The sequence below is a fragment of the Megalobrama amblycephala genome, linkage group LG9 (assembly GCF_018812025.1).
Source record: "Megalobrama amblycephala isolate DHTTF-2021 linkage group LG9, ASM1881202v1, whole genome shotgun sequence".
In the NCBI taxonomy this organism is placed as follows: domain Eukaryota; kingdom Metazoa; phylum Chordata; class Actinopteri; order Cypriniformes; family Xenocyprididae; genus Megalobrama; species Megalobrama amblycephala.
Window position 1 is genome coordinate 4,635,948 of NC_063052.1, and position 6,314 is coordinate 4,642,261.

The following is a 6,314-nucleotide window of genomic DNA, read 5'->3' on the forward strand; positions in this document are numbered from 1 at the left end:
CTCTTTAATGTGTCATGACAGATTGCTGTAGCGCCTCAGCTCAAGCGGCTCGTGAACCGATCATTTATTTACTAGTTACTTTATAGCATCAAATAATTATGTATGAACATCAGAAGGAATGTTGTTTCAAATGCGGAAAGATGTCAGTACACACCATTTTTCAAGTTCAAGTCCACCGAGGTTAATCTTCTAACTCCTGACTGCTTTGTTGGACAAAATGCCGGATTCGGCATCATGATTGGTTAGATCACTTGTCAATCAAACTCCCGGCGAAGGGTCAATTACGGTAGTTATGGCGTGAACGCATCATAAGTTTGTTTTTTTGATTCGGTAGTAACTGAAAAAAGGCAGCTGCTGTTTGTTTGTGGCGCTCTGTGACTGAGGTCTGTCTGTACAAACTCTGCATAGCATGAAACACACTGATGACGTATGATATCTGCGCAAACAGGGTGCGTGAGGGTATGCAAAAACATACGTTGACAGGCAGGTAGGACATCATTTTATTTCACCTTCCACAGACGATATATATTTATAAAAATACATTTAGACCGTTTAACCCTTAAATGCATACCTCGGGTCTTTAGTGACCCGGGACGTCATTCACTACCCTCCTCCTCGTTCATTTTTTAAAGTTAGACATCAACCTTCTTGGTATTCCTCAATCAATTCATTATAAAGAATATAACAAGAAAAAAAATCATAAAATTATAAAAGAATGGCTATTTTTGTATTAATTTTTTGTAAAAATTGTATAGGGTCGCAAACGACCCGAGGTGTGTATGAGTGTACATATATTTATTCTGCAGAACAATAATTGAATCTTAGATGACGGAATAAGTGCAATTCACCTTTATTCCACAAGGTGGCAATGTCTGATACACAACGCTGAAGTGACGACTCATTTAGACAGAAAACGAAATAATAAGAGAAACATGAAATGGCTCAGCCATTTACTGCAGAGCAAATACTGAACGCAATCAAATATGACTGTAACTGTTACAGGATGAATCTGGTGAAGCTGTTAGCGATCGAAATATTGATTTTAAAGATGCTGAAAATTATATCGTTTTGAGAATATGTTTGAGATCGCGAATGGGCTCATATTCGTGACCTCAAACATAAAACTAGCCTATTATTTGCTGAATTTACTGGGAAATGAGCTCTGACGAGGACAGTGATGATGGCATAAAACATCTGCTCAAACTGAACCCTTTCAAGCTCCAAAGGGTAACAAAATATGATTTATTTTATTCTTCTGTAATTGTTACTCTAATATCAGAGGAGTTTTATATTATCGCGACAGGTAGAGATCCTTCCGTGTTAGATATAGATCTGGGTCGATAAAGACCCGAATATGTAAGAATGATTGGCGAAACAGTCATGCATTTAAGGGTTAACGTATTGATTGCTATCAGGATATGAGGCAACTTTCAACCAGTATAACAAAAAATGATTCTGTAGAAAATCAGCTATTGCACCTTAAACAGTTTTATAGGAATTACTAAACAGAAATACTATGAAATAACTGCTTAACTACATTTTACTGCTGAAGTCTCTGACATTTTGAGTGTTTCTGCAAGTTGCAGCTTTTTGCAAGGTTTTATAAGTCGGAGCTTTGAGAAAATTCTGAGTTTACAAGTTGCAAAGTTGTATTCTGAGTTCCCCTTTTTACAAGTCAGAATCTTATTATTACGGTAATTCCGTCATGGTGTTCTAAGAAATTCAACACTTTATGCATTATGAGAAATTAAGTGTTCTTCCACCCTAATCCTCAAAAGATCATTTATTAAATATGATGAAATATAAATGAAATACAATTTTTTTATAGGTGGCATTTCAAACATCCACAGTCTATTTATCCATTTAACCATTTATCATTCTCTATGTCCGTATAAAGCCTTCAAAAACCTTTTAAACATTTTTCAACATTTTAAAAGACTGTTTATCTTAATAAAGTATGCCTCATAGTAAAAAGTTAGTTTAACAGAATTTCAATAAATTTCCATTCATTTTAATTCTACTTCCTGATATTCAAATTCTGCATTCCATATGCTACCTTAATTCAAATTCAGGAATTGATTTGGAATTTCAAAGGCATTCTCTATTTACTTTAACTTCAAAAGGTGTACAATAACATTATAAAACTTTTTTTAGGCTGTTCCAGTTAAAGGCGCTAAAGAGGATCTTTTCGTCGACTGAGAAACCAAAGACTGTTACTGAGTTTTTGAAATGAGCGCATGCGTAAGAATTTAGAGGGAACGGCTCCCAAAACTCGTGCACGAGTATTGGAACACGAGTGTTTACCACCGGCATTCGCTGTGTCGTGTTAGTGGATTCATTGTGTCGGACTCACCGCATGTAACTCATAATCTGCAGTTGTTACTCCTGTCTCCTGACAAAAACACTGCATGCAGCGCCTGTAGAGTGTGGAAAGTTACTGGAGCGCGCAGCCGTGCTCGTCTCTCACAAGGAACCTCATGGCAGTGATTGACAAGCCAGAGGGTCAATCCGCACACGTCTCTCACAAGGAACGTAATGGCAGTGATTGACAAGGCAGAGGGCCAATCGCGTAAACGATTGGCTGATGTTTTTAAGGCCCTACCTCGTGCACAGATCATGTATATTAATATTATTCCTTTCAGTGCACCTAATAAATAGTCTTTTATCAGTTAGTAAAGACAGTTTCAAGTAATACTGCATAAATGTATAAAGCAAAACATCCTCTTTAGCACCTTTAATGCACATCCAAACATTTGTCATACTGACCATTACAATTCCTAATTCATGTCTTCAAGTGGTACATCTCCACACCCTTACAATGTCTAAGATTTAAGGACAACTTAATAGCTCTTAGGACAAATCTGAAATATGAAATACGCTTGACTTTATATCAGAGAATCACCTTCATTTACAGATATTGAAACGCAAGTTCTGAGGGGGGGAAAAAACATGTCAATCACATTAAAACAGCATGAAACTGTATGTGTATGAGCTTATTTGAAGCACTGAACATATAGTGTTCCATGTTTTGAACAAATTGGATCATGCACTTTTTCCCCTCCAGCTCTCTATGTGACCTGTGGCATTTTTCAGTCACACATTTTCTATAGAAATACATCTGTACCATAAAGTGACTCACTGACTGATGTTCTCAATGCCTCGGCACACATATCCAGCTAACTGATAATGAAATTTGTTTATGTTCTTATTAATTTAATTATGGATTAGTTGTTGTAGCCCTAAAGAAAAGATTAGTGGGATGTAAAGAAACACCAGAGACACAATAAAAGAAATGAGAGATAACACAAAACATTTGCATATATATGTATTGCATTACCATAAAAGATATTATAGGATGTTCAGTGGAGTGGCACAGCAGTTTGATACTGCATGTTGTTTTTCCACTGTGGCTGTCTGTCTCTTCAACATGGCCCACGATACCAAGCAACGTTTGAGCGTAATCATCTGTTTATGTGCTGTGTGCATCCACATCTGGCCTCCAGTCTCAGCAATCTGGATAACGTTGGTTGCCTTTGGTGTGAAATTTGCTATGGGAATGGGTCATGTGATAGAGATATACACAGCATTTTTGTGTGTTCATTTGGCTTGGCATCTTTCTTCTTGGCGTGCTCATGTATCAGCAGGGCTCAGGGATTCACAGTTCATTGGGTTATGGGTCAGGCCCATTTTCCTTGCACTTTCCACACATAACTCAGCCTTCCTCTCTCATTCTGCTCAGGCTCTGAGGGTTATGATTCATATGTACAGTATTTCTTAGTAGAACGTCTTTGTGTGGGAGTCCAACTTTTAAACTGTAGATGCAAGACTGAATCTTAATATGAGTCCATAGAGATATGAAGTAAGAAAAAGAGAGAAAAACAGGGTGAGGGGGGGTTGGGGCAGGGGGAGAGACTTAAAATTACACATGATGAAGGCGGTCATGATTTGTGTGCTGCGCGTTTTTAGATAAGATATACATAGTGTATTTTCATTCTAATTAACATCTGTCAGGTCAGATGAGTGCATTCTGTTTGATGATATTAAAGTGCCAAAAATATGCCTGCAAACAGCACCTGTCAATCATCCGTTCCAACTCAAACGAGAGCTTGGCTCCGAGCTTGGCAAACTTCAAATACCCGGGGAAGTTCCCTTCCCTCAGGAATAGATGAAAACAAGAAGTGGATGAACCTTCTAAGTTGAGAGGTTACATAAAGCTATGGGTTTGGAAGAGGAACTGAAATAGTCCCAATCATTTCAATTTCCATCTTTACCATTTGAGCTCCTTTTCCAAGTCCAAACTCAGTCTCTCAGTGTGACTCACCACTACCTCGCAATGAACTGAAAATGTTTTCGTTCTATCTTTCCTTGCCTCATTTTCTAATTTTCCTCCTATCATTTCTTCAGTCAAATTCTCAAATTCAGCTTAATCAAAGATACAGAGGCTTGTTCTAAGATATTATTAGGCTTGCCCTAATGCTGACCGAAGAAAGAACAAAAGCAAGTGGCAACATAAACCCAGTGTTTTTCTCTATAGGTAATGTTCTGGGCTACTGAACCATCAGTTTTTGTATCAAGCAGAAAAAAAATAAAAATTCCTCCATTTTGTGGGGAGGCTCAGTCCTATTGCACCTGTTATAAGTAGGCCAGGGCTCTTCGCAGCAGTCTGTCAGGAGAACCAACACTAACATACAAGAACGAAACAGGTTGCCTATTGTCCTCATTACCTGCGCCCCCTCCCGAGCACACGGGCTCTCCACGCATTTAGAGAGGTTAGCAACACAATAGGCCAGTGTCCAGCTAACATCTCCTAACCCCCTCTCAGCCGGCCCACTGTTGAATATGCAAATCGACATCTGCTCCAGGACTCTTTCTCCAACCTCTCTCCTTATGTGATATGCAAATTTCGCCTCTGCATTCTCTCTCTCCCTCATTCTCTCGATTCTGCCGCTCATCCCTGCCTCCTTCCCGGTGTCTGTGCTCCCCGAGCATGCCAGGCGAGCAGATGTGCACGAAAGGAGAGCAAAACTTCAAACAGCCGTAATAATGATGTTGCGGATCGCGAGCGAAAATAGTCGGCAGAGACACAGTTCTGTGCTTATTAGCAAACAATGATGGGGAGCAGGGCGGAGAGTCAGGTTTCATGCAACGGAGCTCAGGTCTCTTTTCCTGAGGCCTCGTTAGGAGCCGAAAAGTGCTTCTCATCTTGTGTTTCACCACATTTCTCCTAATGAGGATGAAGGCTGGCAACATCCTCACACTCTTGGCGTGTTGTTATGAGAGTATTTGTATTATGAAGATAGCATTTAAATAAATAAGTAGAGGAAACTGGCTTCTGTATGTAGGCCACTGTTGGCAATGTGGCGGCTCTTTGATTAGTGTGAATGCTTGTGCAAATGATTGGATTAATGAAAATGAGGATCTTTGCATGAACAACTATGTGGCTCCTTTTTCTGCTTCTTCTCACACTGGTATTGTTCTAATCATATATATGACTTTTATCCACTCAAATACAAGCCACCGACCACAAACGTAAGCACTTATTTAATTTTCGTCCTTTTTGCCACTTTTATCTATGTATGTATACAAATAAATATATGTAGGCCAACCACTAGGTCAGCGCTCTAACAGATGCATTTGCATTTTATGTAATTTATGCAAAGTATAGCTCTATATATGTTTTCTGCAATCAGTATGATCAACAGGCACTGATCTGGTTTATATCCCATCCGTCAGTTTACTACCACTTTGTTTGTGGAAATGAAGATCAGTCCAACAAAGGTAAAGTATGATGTGCCACAAGGTTCGGTTTTAGGTCCCTTGTTATTCATCTTGAACATGCCTTCTTTAGGTGATATCACTAGGACACATGCTTTGCACAGCATTAGCTTTCAATGTTATGTGTACAATATATCCCCTCAAGACCAAATTAAATTTCACAGTTTTCCGAGTTCCACAATCTCTGTGCGTAATATAAACATGATCCAGAAGCGCAGGCGTTTTCTCTGGGCCAAGGCTCATTTAAAATGGACTGTGGCAAAGTGGAAAACTGTTCTATGGTCAGACGAATTAAAATTTGAAGCTCTTTTTGGAAAACTTGGACGCCATGTCATCCGGACTAAAGAGGATAAGGACAACCCAAGTTGTTATCAGCGCTCAGTTCAGAAGCCTGCATCTCTGATGGTATGGGGTTGCATGAGGGTGTGTGGCATGGGCAGCTTACACATCTGGAAAGGCACCATCAATGCTGAAAGGTATAGAACAACATATGCTCCCATCCAGATGTCGTCTTTTTGTGACAATGCCAGACCACATAC